Source organism: Neodiprion lecontei, chromosome 1 (genome assembly GCF_021901455.1).
Source record: "Neodiprion lecontei isolate iyNeoLeco1 chromosome 1, iyNeoLeco1.1, whole genome shotgun sequence".
Classification (NCBI taxonomy): Eukaryota; Metazoa; Arthropoda; class Insecta; order Hymenoptera; family Diprionidae; genus Neodiprion; species Neodiprion lecontei.
This window is the reverse complement of record NC_060260.1, coordinates 9,901,546-9,918,733: the sequence shown is the minus strand read 5'-3', so window position 1 is coordinate 9,918,733 and position 17,188 is coordinate 9,901,546. Positions and strand designations below refer to the sequence as shown.

General features: G+C 40.1%; 1 protein-coding gene across 5 annotated transcripts in view; it reads left to right on the top strand.

Annotated features, from left to right (window-relative positions):
• The window catches only part of LOC107227616 (cadherin-99C), a 113,612-nt gene that overhangs the window by 57,203 nt on the left and 39,221 nt on the right, over positions 1-17,188 (top strand). Inside the window, exon 2 of one of the 5 annotated variants that reach the window (XM_046730001.1) lies at positions 4,846-4,898. The exons of the other annotated variants lie outside the window; for them this stretch is intronic. The gene's annotated coding sequence lies outside the window, so the exon portion shown is untranslated. The remainder of the gene's footprint in view (positions 1-4,845; positions 4,899-17,188) is intronic. 5 annotated transcript variants of the gene reach the window in all.

Sequence of the window (17,188 nt, the reverse complement as noted above, 5' to 3'; positions counted from 1 at the left end):
GTTTCAAAAATATATGGCAGTTATTTTTTTCGAGTAGGAAACGGAAAAATTGTCAATTAAAAATGTTGGCAGTATGTTTTTCGGGAAAATTTGTCACTTTTTGATTAAAATGAAAAACACAAGATTATCGTTCAGTACAGTCGATTGATGAAAATGATGCATAAATTTGCAGCTTAACGGAATATCTGTAACAAATCGTTTATAACATTGAGAAAAAAAATATTACTCTTTCTCTCTCAGGACTATCAACGTGTAAAATGGAAGAAATAATACATCTGGTATATTTATCCGAACGATTCTTTTTACATTGAATTCTCTGTACCTACTAAACACATTGAAACGAAAGCCTTCAAACTAGACCGGGTGTAACGAAGCGAAGACTAATTGCGTTATCCAGATGCTACGTAGTCTAACTTGTCGATTATCATTCTCGTTATCGTTATTACAATTGCCAATTGTCTATGAGTCTGTAGCAGAGTGTATTCAAGTAATGCAGAAAGTACGTCGTGCCGTTAGTTTGTCCGCTCGTAAGTCCTTTGATTTTTATTGTTATCGTTAATCTTTTTCTTCTCCTTTTCCTCGTTTATATCCTCGTCTGTTTGTTGGCTGCATGACGGCATTAAACCAAGCCGCACCTTTTCTCCGTGAAATCGATTATTGTTACGGAATACCCATTTTCTTCGTTCACTCGGACTGTTCTTCGACTTTTATTTTTCATTTTTATCGATTCGTGCGCTTTCTCCTGTGCATTAATGCTTTCCTCAACGCATTATTATCTTTATATTTCATCACACTTTTTTCCTTTTCTTTTCGGTTTAACGGTTAAGTCCCACCGGTTTTACACTCGTTACATGTGATATTCTTGCAATAGTATAGAAGCATATATATTTTGTGATTCTTCCCAGAATCGTAAGCCAGTCCGATTCACTAGCACACGTCGTTTTAAATGAAAAGAGGCTTAACCGTATTTCACACGAAAGGTTTTGATCGATTAATTGGTCTCGTTCTGGTACAAAATCTGAAAGTATCTTCACGTAATTATTCGTTCGTAAGATCTGTATATTAAATTCACCTAAAGGTGTTGCTCCGTTAGAAAGTAACCTACAGCTTGTTCGCGAAAAGTGTTGATATTTAAAGCTATATGAAGTACCTAAGCTTTAATTTCTGTCAGTTGAGTAACGGGTAGATTGAGTTCTCCTTGCAGAATCTATCGAGTCGTAGGAGTCTAAGATTTATATTTCTCAAGTGAGTTTAATTTATACAAGTGACGATTTTTTCCAAAGCTTGGAGTCTCTCTTGAAGCATAGATTTGGAATCTTGAGATGATTTAGTCTTGATATCTCAGGCAAATTGTTTAATACACTCACTCATGTATATTTCACTCGATCCCTGGGAGATGGATCCAGAAAATGGATCCTTAATATTTCAGGTATCAGGTTCTTCCGTTCATTGAAAAACCACTCAGCTCATACTAACTTCCGACAATGGGCACGTGTGTGTGTGTGTGTGTGTGTTCCGTCTTCTTTCGAATTGAAGCTTTTTGCTTCGAGGAATTGCTTTTCGATGAGCAGTCTTACATTTGTAACCACACATGCTTACGCAGGTCTTTCGCCCAAGTCCGAGTCGAGGTATGCAAATGGCCGTGCAAAGCAGAGTAAAGCAATTGGCGTTAGACTCGTACTTACCGGTTCACCCTGAAACTACCTGTATTTAATTATCACAGGCGGGCCGAGACTCGAGTTGTGCACAGCATAACGATGTAGAGGTAGAGTTGGTAAAATCAACCCTACCTACTGCGACTCAAGTGAGGTGATCGTAATCTATACGCACTCCTCGGACACTCGTTGTGCGAGTGTCACTCCCCGAGAATAACATTTTAACACATACCTACCCCGGGACTGCTAATTTCTCGCGTATGAAATGCCCGCTGCATGTAGACAAGCATGCTTGTAACTGTGTAAAAATTATTTATACGCACCGGTATATCCTGCGTTGCGAAGCAAATCGCGACAAGCGGATGACGTAGCTGAAGGTGTGTCGTTCAATTTATTGTGTACCCCGATAGAATATTAAGTACTACAAAAGGAGAAATAATCTTTGGCATTTGAGAGATGCTTGAGTTTGTACGGGCGTTGACCACGCATTGCTGATAGTTTTAACAGTAATGACGACGCGGCTGGAAATTAGACCCGTATGTTTTTTTTGCTTTGAATAATTTGTACTTAGCCCTGACGTTGTGTACGACACTGGTGTCACACTGGAGACAGTGGAGAACCCATGTCAAAAATAATTGCGTATAAACGGAGATGTCAATTTAAATGACTTGAAAAATTTCTGGGATACTCTTTAACTATCATATTTCAAGGCGAAGCAGTTATCCTTAACTGAAATTTGGATGTAAAAAAATGATTCGTAAAACAACAGTATGCCGGAAAATGGTTAATTCTACTCGAAAAATCATGACTGACTAAAGTTCAAATATTTGGAATTGAAAGTTGACTAAGAACTCTCAAAACACTGATAGTTGAGAGAAAAAAATATAGTGATACTTGGCGATGAAAAAAAGGTATTTATTCGAGCGAGTGAAGTTGATTTTTGGGAAAAAGAATGAATTACCGATTTTTACGATATTCCATTACTTATGGTGGATAAAATCAAATTATTCTGAATGTTTTTCATGCGGAATTTAGGGTGAACATGCCGTATATTTATGGTTTTTCTAATCTGATCAACGGTTAAAAATAACTTTTCCTCAACCCCGTGACCTTGATTGCTAGGAGATCGTAACGTCTAGCATTCTTTACTGATTTCTCGACTGAGATTGGCGATAAAAGTTTCGTGCGTTTTCTCTGTGAGTCAAATTTGGTACTTGGCGGCTTTACGTACGTTCGAAATATTTTTCATTCAGATAAGAATTAACTTCGAGTCGTTCAAATTGTTTGCGGCATGCTTTTAGATTCCTGTAAAAAAGTAACCCTAGTCAGACTTCTTCACTGCGATTGTTTATAATCTTATATCAACTTTTCTCAAAGACTTCTTAGACAAGCTTATATAGTTTTCCAATTATCAACATGGAAAGGTCGTAGATTCTCTCTCATAAATTCAACCTACCCAACACATGAACCCATTTCCATATCCGACCGAAAGAGAAATTTACTCGTCGCTTATTTTCAACCACCAAAATGTCGTCGCAAAGTTTTTTCTTCGCGTGTCATTCGACTTCCTCAAATTTCTCCATTGTTTACCAAATGTCGGCGAAACCGGTCACATAAACACCTTTCTAGCCGCGCTTCGAATTATCCAACAACAACGATTCATCCCGCTGAAATGGAACCGAAAGTCAAGTCTCCAAAGAAATTACAACTCGAAGATGATGCTGTGTATAATTATTATGCTTGTGTAGGCAGACCTGTGTTAAATTTAATGTCGCTCGACGAGACGACGTGCCTACAGGCACCTAGAGAAACGCATAGCCGCAGCTGAACTGCACTGGATCGTGCCAGGATGCTGACCTTTGTTTATGAATGACGAGTTTCCACGCGCAAACCCACTCTTCAAAGTACTACTTTCTAACGAGTGTGTTGAATTTAAAAAAAAAAACAAAAAAACAAAGACGTGCCTACTGTAACACGCCCGAGCCCACACTGTCCCTGCACCCCATTAATCTGCAACGAATTACATCTGCTCAACACTTGCAACGCGCGTTCTCTTCTCAACCATGACGTTTAGTTGGGAAATTAGAGCAGTTAATCTATTCGTCCGCAACGTGCACGTGCGTTCGCCCACTGCAACGTGCATACTGCGATAATCGCATCAGGGACGTGTATGGGGAAGCATGCCAAGACACATGATATAATCGATAGTTGATCACAGAATATATCATCACAGGGTTTGTACGTGGGAAGAAATCTTGGCTAAATGTAGGTCGATCGAAGAAACATCAATTGTTTGTTAACGTTTCGGCCATTAGGGTGGGCCCTCATCTGAACATGTATTTATTTATCTAAACATCTGGTAGAAATTCAGACCATGACTGGTGAAGATTCAAATGTTTACGCCTCACGCATCGCCGATAACACTTGACGCACGAAGGAGGAGTCTAGTCATCCACCAACATTTTAAACAATAAAACTTATGTACCTACATTAAGTCATAGTCATTGCCAAATTTAAACCACAGTCGATACATTGTGGAATCTTGAGATACCACGCATGGATTTTTCCTTTAATTATAGCACGTCGTAACTTCTGGTTTTTCTTTCATATTTTCGTGGTATTTTTAATATCGAACAGAAAGTGAAATATTATGGGAATCTAATGTCACACTAGTTAGTCCAAGGTTTCTACATGCCTGGAATTTCCTAACGATGTTTTCGCGGCGGGTTTCCTCAAGTCATTATATTTTCAATAAGTTTTGGGAAATTAATTTAGAGACCTCTAATACATAGTAGAATAATGTTTTTCTTGTTAAATTCATTTACACCAGTATCGCATGACATGATAATGCAGATGTCTTTACTCGCCATGTTACAACTCCAATCTAAAGAATAGTCTATATTTGATATTTAGTATAGAAAAAAAGACTGGATTTGAACAATTGCATCATCCACGAAGTAATCGTGTTCTGTACTGAACTATACCAGCGTCATGGTACATCATTTATTTCCACGTTTTCTGCGGACTTGTTTTCCACGGTAATCATTGTCCGTAGTCATTATTATAGTGATTGGTGCTGCGTGACTGACGTAACCCCGCAAGCTAGGATTTAGTCTTCAGATTACGAGTAGAATCAACCGTACAGTTCGTTTTCCAAGGTTTTGTAAGAAATGATTGTTTTCTGTTTCAGGTACGTTATTCCAGTTCGCCTTTTGCCACGACATAGCTTGACCCTCCTAACGTGTAAGTGTATAACTGAATTCATTTGAGATCAAAATTGGAATGTCGAAAAACTGGTAATATCAGTTTTGGAAGTGTTCTATAACGTAAAATGAAGCCTTTCGAAGCTATGAAATTCAAACGAGTAGATTCAAAACTCGGGGGCGCGGTTGAAATTCCTAAATTGCCTAATTTCGAATTATTTGGTGACCAAATTGGAAGTGAAGAAATCAAACTTTCAACAAACAACAAAGTTTCGAATGGTCGGAATAACGACGGTTCATGGTTCCGAAATGTGAGCTACCGAAAATTCAAGTTACGATAGAGCAAAGTTCCCAAAAGTACAATATACTCACATAACGTAGTTTACTGAACGAGTGAGTGTAAGAAATCAGAAATTCCGAAAATCAGAATGACCAGGATTCCGAAGGTAAAAATATCGAAAATTCAAAACAAAAAAGATCAACGTGGTGAAATTTCACCAAGCCAGAAATTCACAGAACTGAGAATCTTCGATCATTCGGAATTTCGTTGATTCAGATTTTGAATTTTCTCATTTCCGCACTTTCGGAACTTTTCAAATTCGGCGTTTGAATCCCACCCCAAAATTCGCAATCAGTAAACGCAGGCATCAGATTCGACGAACACGAAGCAAGTTGTAAAAGTAAACAGGCACGGAAAATGCTGGGATGTTCGATGTTTATTCCAGATAGTTCTTTGATCATAGTACCGTTCCTATTTTCACCGTTCTCTGCATGAGATATACGTGCTTGATATTATATTAATCCATATGGGTCCGCAGAGTTGGACTGTTCGGATACCATTTGTGCGTTATTTACTATGGAACCCACGTAAATTTCAATCCCTACGAGCGTCTTGCAGTGCCCGGAGTTTCTCTGCAGGTACGAGATTTTACTGGTACAATTCCGACGACTGGGCCAAAACCTCGGCTACTGCCGTGACTTTTATTCGATGTATCATGGCTCCCCCTTTTCGTATAAAATTTACTGCTTGCCCCCCTGCAGGAGTCGTAGACTCTCGCGTATATAAGGAACAAATTACGTACGTAGTTGTGGTATTTCTAGATACAACTCCAATAAAATGCATTTCCCCAGGGGTCTTTTATTTCCCGTTCAACGTATCCGTCGTAAGAAACGGAACCGGCTTCTTGGCTGCAGCTGCTAACGGTCACGACCGCATGTCTATTACATCGTGCATAAACGCATCTAAACTCTAGCGGTGGAGAATAGTGTCGATTTTCATGTGAAACGATCACGTCTGATTTCGACTAACGATCGGGAAGTTTGGATCAATTCTTTGTCATCTTCAGGCCTAGACGTGGTGCTCCAACATGGCTTCTTTCGGTACAAGTACAAGCCATTGTTGTATGGCGGGCTCAAGATTATTCAAAAACGTATCGCTTACCTACTTGATGTAGATGGTTTCACGTTAGGACGTCTGATCGTTTCGCGTATGCTTAGAATTTTGAGAGAGTTTCTTCTACGTCGTGATATGAACCTTTTTTAAAACGCCTTCACGGTGTAGTTTTAATCCGTGCCTGGTACTCAAACGTTTGCACTTGTCTATCTCACGCGTATTTTCATTCGAAAATCATGTCTGTGACAAGATAATTGGCTTACGATGTATTCCGGTAACCATAATTACGAGTAGACGCGTTGAATAACCTCGTTTGCGGGCTGCGGGATCACCGCTTTTTGCTTTTACACTTTACATATAGTAAATGACTCGACGACGGCACGCCTTAAAACGTGTTTTATTACGACGAAAAAAAAGTTATACCCGAGAAAATTGAGCTCTCATTTCACTTTCTACGCGTGGCTTGCGCGGTGACAAATAATTATCAGCCCTTTTATCATGTACGTTAATAATATGAATTAAACCAGCCTCGAGCCAGTTTACTCGTTCATTTTCACTCAGGCTAACGACAAGCCGGTATTTCAAACAACGCCTGCATCGTTGTTAGAGAATCGATGATGCAGTACTTAATGAAAAGTTTTTCGCGGAGTATTCAATCGTTATGCCATTTAGAACGAAATTTAAATTCAGTAGACCAGGCACGAAATTTCACGGTAATCGATGAAAAGTCATAGAACCTATCAGGGGTAATTTCCTAACACGACTGCATCAATGATTCGTGATTTTGTCGCTACCATTTCGAGAAACAAATTGGCAGCAGCAATGACCATCAAACAGTTATAGATGTCAAGGCTGCCGTGACCAGGACACCGGATTTCGAGTTCTCGTTACTGGTGCTCGAGTAATCATTTCGGCCACGGAGTTCGCGTGAACGATCAGCAATAGCTTCTGCAAAGCGTTCGCTCGAAGCGATGACCAACGATGCGAGCTCGAGTGCACATGTGACGTGGGCCGGTGCACAATTGAAGTCGTGTAGTTGGCGAAGCCCCGAAACCATCTGCAGTATCTGCAGCTGGGTGCTGAACTGCGTTGAGCCGGTCTGCTCAATTGCTCGCAGCGTAATGCTTGCGGTGCTAATTGCTATTTTAATCAATGCCGGACTGGCTATTACTAATACAATGTCATGTACGATTAATATCACTGGCTGAAACCACCGAACACAATCCCGCGATGAGTGATGCATGACCGAGGATTAGGTAATTAGAGAGCGGGTGTGGAGGGTGTGAAAAACCAGGGAACGAAGCGAGAGGAATAGCAAATACAAATGGTATTGATTATCACAGTGTCGAAATGAAATTAAATCGAAATGACGATGTATTTTCCCTTTATCGAAAAGAATACCGTACCCTAATTCTTTTCTTACAAATTTGCTTTCAATCACACTATTGAAATTGAACATTAATGCAGCATTAAAGAGAGAGGATGAGCAGTCGTGTGAAAATTTTTTTTGTAAGACATTTTGGCAGCGCTGATTACAAATTTGAACTTGCAATAACAAAACGAAGTGTGAAGTTTGTAATTTTTAAGTGGACATTTGAATTCGCAATCGCAACAGAATCTATGGTATTGTTGTGCCAATCCTTTTCTTAGATATTACTCAAACATTTTGTTTTCTGCGCACTGTAAAATCAACTAAACTTCTTGGTTGTAGAAAAATAATATTTGGTCGGTTGTTCGTTAACTTTGAAATTCCGACATGTTCTTCTGATTCTGAGTCCGCAGTAATACGCAGTATTGTAGTTATTGATGCCCGCACAAAAGGAAACGATCAGAATCAGTGCAGGTAATAAGAGTTGAATTCCAAAAACGCAAAAGAAAATCAAACAGAGTCTAGCGAGTTAAACTTTTGTCCTTTACCGTTGTATAAAATCTCGTGACCTTATATCTGCATGCGGTAGATGCCATCGCAAAAGTGCAGTCTGCAAGTTTGAATGTATTCATATAAATGCATACGGATGAGAGCGAAGATTCTGCACTAGATGCGGGGATCTCACTCGACGTACGAGAAAACAAAAAAGAATTGTTTGCTCAAACTCACGCTGAAATTGGCACAAAATTTAAATTCATTATACAACAACTATTCGTGTTCCTTGTCTGCAAGACGATCTCACCCCGAAGTGCAACTTTCATGCGTTGCGACCTTGAATTTTTATTAACTACTTGATTTATAACTGGGGTGACTGGATTTTGTTGTTCCCTTGTTCATGGCAAGGACTTCTGCACCTTAAATCTATAGAAATCCGTTCACATCAGATCGCATAACTGGAATCTCATGTACGCTACATATCGCGCAGATAAACAAAATACGCGTCGCTTGGTTTTTAGTCTACTACAACGTATTATAAAAAGAAATCAAATCGTAGAGATCGACCTGGAATACCTTCCTTGTGAGTAGTGACAGCAAACCAGCAAGTAGGTACTCAATTAACCAGTGGATCGAAGCTTGTACTGTGATGATACAGAGTGAAGTACAATTAACTGTAGAAGAGCTACAAGCAGCTATAGTATGTGTCCCAATTACGACCAGTATAAACAGCTTGATACTCTATAAACGGGATCTGCACAAGTGCTTCCTATATACTTGCAGTACACAGATTTTGCTTACGGTGTCGATGTATTACCTTAGAGAAATATTTCACACTTGCCAAAAATAATTGGCGTTATTTCATGTTTAAGAGGATACTTAACTGAGATCTAACAGCAATGTGGAAGTGCTGGATTCACCTACAATTATTGAAAATGAAGTCAGGTAACGGTGGTGGTTGTTTCTTAAGGACTTTATTAATTCATGTTTTGTGGTTCGGTAACCAACGTTGAAATCAGTTGAACGGTTAGTTTAAACTTGAGATCCCAACAATTGGTACTGCTCTACCTTTTGCTACAGTCAATGTGCAAAGTATTGTAACCCCGCAAGTTCGTTGTGCCGTTATCGGGCGTCCTTTACCGTGGAAGAGGGCATAGTGGAATGTTTCCAAGAACATATAATATAACTTCGCGCGAGATATTACGGTCATTTTTCTCTCCACTTTAGACAACATCAATAACGTTGAGAGCTCGCACTTTCTACCCATTATCTGAGAAAAACAGAGATACGACCCGGGCTCCCGTCGTAGTTTGAAAACGCTCTTTTACGGGGAAAGACGTTTAAAACAATAAATAAAGTGAAGTTGTAAACTAGACATGTCACACACGTCGTGCCGTAAGATAGGTAGGTGCGTCTTCGCATTCTTGCTGGATCTGGTCGGCTGGACACTCACAAAACTGTTCATATTTCTCTGGAAACACCTGTATTGTACTGAACTACAAGCAGGTTCGATGTTTTATGCAACATGCATTGGAAACTGTTTGCAAAATCCTTAAATTTGCGCGTAACTGGGTCTTGCATCGTTTAATTGTTACGGATGTAAACCGTTCGTCGTCCGTTCACTTCTCCAAAGTTTCCGTTTCCGCTATTCACTGGAAACGGTTCTCATGATAACGGAATCGGATGGTTTCACAAGACTTAATGGCGATGACACATTTGCACCTTTGCAACGCGTCCGCGTACTTTTTATCCCTAAGCCGTGTTCACAGAAGAAGATGCAGAAGTCTGTAATCCCTGAGTGCTTTCATCTTGAAAAAACAATTAACATAAGTGGTTTCATCGTTTGCACGGAATTCACACACTTCAGGATGTACTTTCACGTGTGTATTACTATGCGATACGTTTACCGGTGAACCGCAATTGACACAGTGACGTAACATTTTTCTTTACATCGAAATTTATTGTTACAATAGAATTCTTACGTTGCAAAATTGTCGACGAACGAAACAGCAGCTGCACGTATGTGTATAATATTCTTCTTTTGTGTCCAATAAATTGCTTCCGCTTGTGTTTTTCTCTTACGCGGCCATTGGACAAAAGCATCGCATTGTCTTCGACCAAACCACAGCCGCAATTTCGTCCAACTTGTTCTTCGATAAGAACGCCGACGCTGAATGCGTCAATTGACGCGTCTTCCACGCTGAATTCACCGTGTCAAAGTTCCGTAAAGCTAAATACATGATCAACGTGTATCAAGCTTGCCGCAAATTTGCACAGAAAGTCTCGGAAAGGTAAGATTTAACCGTAACTGACAACGTAAGGTTCGGGAAAACGTAGTGCCAGGCTGTGGAGCCTGTTTTGTAAGACAGCGTGACTCGGTGTATATTTTTCGGTTATACCGTGAGATCCTGCACCTTCAGCGTTGGCCTGGATTGGTTTGCGTGCCAATACCACATTCCACGATTGACCTGGTGCAGGTGCGATTTGCTCGACTTCTTAACGTAGCATACGAAGTAAAATCTCATGCATGCCAAACGCAGACCAAAGTGAATTTCCTTGTTGCCAGTCATTTCATTGTACGGATACGTACGAGTGAGGAAACTTTTCGTTGTGCCGAAATGCGAGAATATCTTTATTAATTGCCTGCAGCATGTTTGCTTTTCGATCACTGGGTCTTCACTTTTGATATTTTTGACAAGCGTGTAGATTTCAAGTTTCGCGTCAACTGTGGTATTCATTTGCATTGATAAAGCCACAGATCACCTTATATTTTTGCGTCTAACTGAAACTACTAAAATGCCCGGAAATTATTCAAAGTTTTCTACTTATTTTTTACGGTCTTCCCCAAGAAACACACCAATATTGTTATGACATAATGCTGGTTACGAGTACTTACCGTTACTGCAGTTCAGTCTTTGAGTGGTCTATAATTTCCAAATGCAACAACTAGTCTCGAAACTTTTCAAATGATCTACAATATAATTGTAATTGAATAAACGGAATTGTGTTTCCCAGTAGTCTCACCTTTTCCTAAATTTATGAATGTGTTTTGTCCACATCACATCCGGCCATAGTCCCAGGTTCGCATATGGTTACTTCATATATTATACTTCTTGTCAGTTTTATCATCGCATCCAGTTTTAGGATGTAACCTTGTATTTGTAATCTTGTCAATTTTATTTAAGACTGTCGAAGTCATAACTGATAAGGTGCCATTTCGTTAGGAAGGGCTGTACGGTTCCGTCTAACACGCGGAGTAAAATCGTATCAAAAATCCCAAGCGAACAAAAATTGGAAATGCTTCAACGATCGTCGTGACAAATATTCAGATTCGATTCATAGAAGGATATGCATTTGTTCGACACAAAACAAATTTTTTTAAAACATTTTGATACGTAACAAAAAAAAAGCATTCCAAAGATGAAAGAATTTCTCTTTCGGGTTGTCAATAGGATTTTTTATCAATGAAAAATTCGTCAATTGCGTATCTCACACCGCTGCTGAATGCAATGCCACCTTGCAACCAGATTCTTAATAGCACTAGATTTCTTTCTACAAGAAGTACAAATCATCCAGGCATGAAAATGTCCACTTCATTAGTGGAGCATCTTTTTATCTACGATACTTGTCCGTACCGTGACCGCGAAGAACGATCAAAAATAATAAAGTGTTGCAGGTATTTAGCGGGCTGATTTTTATAACACATGAAAAATTCAATAAAACACTAAGAACTAATTTCCCCGTTAAATGTTGTGATAAATTCGTTATGTCGCTTGTTGTATCTGCTCCAATGCCAATTGGTTCCAACGACACCGGTTTAAAAGCATGTAATGCATAAATAGACTCCTCGGTATTTCCATATCAATATCAGTTAACATGACATCGCTTGGATGTTATCACGCGGAGTTACTACTATTAAGTGTATCACAGGTACTATTATTGCACAGCACATATTTGCTGTGTACATGAAAATCGCGCAAAGCTCTTCAAAGCTAGAAACCCTATCCAGTTTGCTAACCAAATACGTAGATTTGTTCTTCGGCTGAAAAATCTTGTTGGAACTTTAGATTGCAACAACGAAAAATCAAACGAATCAAAAATTCGATTTTAAGATGTTGTCCAATTTCACGTGGAAAGCCCCGTACAATATACATCGATTTTGCCAAGAGTTTCCATCGCACAGTGAATACAATTACCCTGACACGTCAACTGATATAATGAGCAATGGCTGCCTGCGCATTGTTAACATTCATCGCACTGTCTCGTGGCTGAGCTCGGTTTTTCGTTATTTTGCACGCGATCGTTTTATTTCTTGGGATTCCGACACGTTTCGATCAATCTCGAATTCCGCCAGGCCGTTCACTGCGACTCATTGGCCACTGCCGTCCGGTAGAGCACTTTCACCATTATCGATACCGCAGGAGTCACGACTTTGTTCTGCTTTCTCACTCAAGTACCTCTCAATATTTGCCTCGCCTCGATCTGTCGGGCCCTCTTATCACCAGCGGACGACCAGATGATGAAGTGCACAATAATAGCCGCATGCGAAACAGGAACAAATTCTCTCCAACCTCGGTCCTGCCAATCGTAAAATCGATTGTTTTTCATTCTGGACACTCGCGACGCATCTGGAAACCTTTCCAGCCACATATTGCAGCCAATGCACGAAAATCATCCCTTGGCGCCATGAATCATGTCCGGAATCGCATTCCGTCGTCGGGCGCATAAACCATTCGAGACTTGCACAATGTTCGCGAGTACGTTGCGCCGCACTTCAACTACTCTACGCGTACTACGTTTCTGTTCCTGTATATACGTACAGAATCACGTACGTGAATGCCAATACTGCAATTTCCATCACGGCACACTGAGCACGAGTCCGCAAGTTATCTGTATATCATTGACTTCCGCGGTTCGTGGGCTCTTTTATTTATTACCGTTGCATGAATAATATCATGCAACGTCAATGATCGGTATTTCATCGCGGCGTAAAACGAGCATATACACGCGTACCATTTGCCAATGTAGGAGTAAATTTAAGCTCTCACGGATGCCTTGCTTGTCAGGGAGTTTCTTTTTTGTCATTTGTGCCTAACGGGCTTTTGTGCGTGCAGAAGTTTTTCATGTGAAGATGCGATACGTAGTCGTTATTACACAGAGTTAGCGAGTCATATTTTAAAAGGCACGTTTATACCGTAGCGCAACTGGTTATGAAAACACAATCATTGATCAAGCCAAGCATGACTAGTCACATCTTGTTCGGCTATGATACTTACGGCAAATAAAAACTATCGTGTACCATTGAAGAACTGTTTAAACTCCGAGGCTCCTGACAGTACTTGAAGGTATTTTTGAGGTATCGATTACTGTACAAAGATTCCGGTTGCGTATTATACTCGAATAATGTGAACGGTTAGTTCGTTGGATACTTAAAGGAAAAAGTACCTGCGCCACAACACGTGAAGCGTAAAATCGTTACAAGTCTCTGAAATCGAAACTTTCGAGTAACGTTACGTGCATAACTTTCCTGTGAATTCCTCGCGAGAAGTTACGAGCCGTTGAAGACCTTCGAAAGAGGAAAACCTTTCACTAACATTGTGTGTATTCCATTAGCTCGATATATGATGGACGAAAAATATTTCGCATTCAAAATGCAACGTTAAATGGCTTGAATCAAGAGCGGGGTGAGGTCAGTGATCCGTGCAACTCGTAGGAAATCTCAAAAGCCATTATTTACGGTACCTATTATGAGTTGCATTAGCAGATTAAGTTATGGCGTACTGTGGAATACCTTAGGGATCTTTTGTCGGTAGCAGTCTCGTTAAATGCGTCGTAAAGCGATCTACTTATACGGCAACTTACTCAATTGTACTTACTTATAAATTCCTTTGGTATAACTCTAAGCGGTGAAATTTGGGAAACTGGAATAGAAACGAGACAATGCTTGGAAAAATCAGTGAATACAAACTTGGTGTTGTAATTCTGTAATCCTGTGAAACTTTAACAAAAAAGGTCTAAAAACATGGTGAATTTTGTCGAAAGCGTGATAGATGTTCGACTTATCACGAAATGCAATCTCATTCAATGTCAAGAGAGCATTTACATGGAGTTGAAAATTACATGAAATATCGAAATAGACGTCGAGTGATGAAACATGGACCATGCTTCTGTAGGATGAGTTCATAAATTTTAAATTTGGTTAATAGTCTAATGCTGGATGAGTTATTCCTTGTGTTGCAAAACTCAAGACGTCACTCGTTCCTCATCATTCGCCCATTGAAGCAGGTTTCTTTGGAATCACAGTGAAGTTTATACACATCTTTGATCTTACAGGTTACATTTTAGAAAATAACGGCAAGGTTTGGTTAATTTTTGTATCACCTCAGTTTGTTTTCATTTATAGTTTCACGCAGTTGGAATCGTGAGATCCAACAGTTCTCAATCTGTTCTAACACTGCAGTCTGATTTCGTTTAGTAATGGCAATAATGCGTTTGTTCAGTTTCATTTTTATCGCACATTGTTAGCCGGTGTAATTTCAACTAATTATTCTTAGCTTTTAAGAACTATTAAGCCAATGGAAAATGCGAAAAAGATTTCTATTACTACACATATAAAAAGTGTTTGAAATTCACGGGAACTAAATGATTATATAATACAAAAAAAATCAGATCTTTCATACTTTGTGGGATTTAGTGTAAAGCTTGAAAAATATTCTTTTATCGTATCCTCGTCATGATTACTCTAAACTACAGTACAGATGTTTCATCACAGTCGCCTAATCGTTTCCGCATTCCTACTCGATAATGCTGTACAAATCGTCCGTAAGTATATACATTATGTGCCAATATACCTATGGATATATTTTGCACTGCATCTGGCTGAAGAAAAGGCTTGCAAACTGCGAGTGGAAAAATTCCCTCAAGAAGATGTGTAAAAGTCGAGTAATTTTGGAGTTGAAGTTCGCAACGCGAGGTAAGGAAATATTGAAAAAATCATTACTTTGCGACTTCATAAATTACTTTGATGGAGTTGTATTTGCGAAATATAAGCGTAATTACCTTCGCCTACGGTTTATCGCATTAACCTGCACTATTCTCAAATTACTATTTTATTCGAAATAACTATTTTTCGGGGATATCCATCGTTATTTTAATGTTACGAATACTTCAGTTCCACGAGTAGGTAACTGAATTTTTCAATTTGCGAGGACCTTCGCAGTCGTAACTGGGATAAGTTTCACTTACGCTTGAATGATCCATGATTGGATTGAAAAAGCACAGCATATTTACAAAGTGATTGATTAAACTTCATTGTATCTGTACCATCCTGTAAGTCTGTTACACCATACCTACCATTTGACGGTAGGATAATACTGTAAGAAGAGTGATATTCATTAATCAGGACGTCAAATAAACGTGCTGTTCTCCGAATATGTTCAGCCTAATATTACCATGCGAGATCTTAATGCTACATATTCGTCAGCTTATTAGCCACTTGAAAAACAGTTTCTTAAACTAAATTTCAGACATTAAACTTTTTCGGGTTTGAATTATCGGGGATAATTCTCACCGGCTAGACTGGACATTACAGAGCCTCTTATATATCCGTGATTATTGCCCGTAGAGAACTGAAAGGGCGAGACTTGATAAACAAATCCTCTCAATGCTGCTAAAATCTTATCGATACATGGATCATCGGCTGCCGTTTTCTTGGGTAGCGTTTCACCGCGGACCACAAAGTGATTGCTCACCTATATCGACCCGCTTTACAACGAGCAATAAATAGCCCGAATAAGGTGAGTTTACTGAGATAGTGAACGGCGTTGCTACGATAAAAAACCACCGTTTTTCCGACTCCCAGGCGTTAGTTAGACTATAAACGAAAACGGATAACCGCGGTATTAGTTTTAACCTAACATTCAGACTTCTTGTCCGTTATTTGTTCCACGAACTTTCGCGAGAACAATTCTTGCGTGATTTGTTAACCGCATATCAGCAGCCAGTGTCGAATGGCTCGTCCACCTCAGTACCAAACGTTGAAATCAAATGCAAATCTCCATCTGTGTAGGATATTTTTGACTGCGATCGGAACGTTCGTTCACCGCAACAAGCGCGTTATTTGCAAATCTTCACGATTGGATGCATCCAACGAACGATCCAGCGATGATGAAAACGAGATACGTATTGCAACATTGCAAAGATATCGCTGGCCTGTTTTGTGGAACGAGGTTCACGTACGTTACACCGTTGCACCATGCCGGGATAAAAATGAGTAACGGCAAGCGAATCGCTCGCAACCTGCAGTTGGACAGGTGCATCTCTACGCGAGAGCATCTCAACCGTTTTCGAATCGGTCGGTGCACCGCTCGTTCTATTATCTCCTCCTACGGTCCGCAGTCCAAAGCAGTATTGTATGCAACTGCCGTGATGGTCACGGCTGACTGCGAAGCGCACGGGTTGGGCAAGATACGGTAATGCAGACTGGACAAGGTAACGTGAGGTGAGCCAGAGTAAGACAAGCCTGATCGCGTTCACGATGCCCACGAATGATCTCCGAGACCTCCTCTCCGTAAACCACGCGACACGCTGCGCCAGTTTCAGGATCACTCTTTCCTCTGTTCGAACCAGCCAGTTGCTCGTTCGTTACATGCGATATCATTTTTCCTCTCTTCATTCTCCCCTTCGCCTCTCACGGGGTTCGGCATCTTGGTTCTGCCCTCTGACCAATATTCTGTAATTACCATCCGCGTACCTCCGGCAAATGGGCACATAAGTCACGTCAAAGGCTGCTTGGTCTCACGCCAAAGTTAGATGACCACCGCACCACCATAGGGGATGTGGCCGACTATGACGTGAGTAAGGTGTCTGTGTATTCAGCCACTCCGACCAACTCGTGTTCGCGCTAGTTCCCACGCCAATTTTCTACTTCATAATTGCCTTCTTCGTTTATAATATACCCTAATTTAGCAAATAGCTGTTTTGGCTGCTCGGGATTCTTCTTTCATCGCGATTTGGCACGTATAGCGAAACGTGAATATCGAAGTTGGCAAAACCAGAATAATTGCGTTTTCGT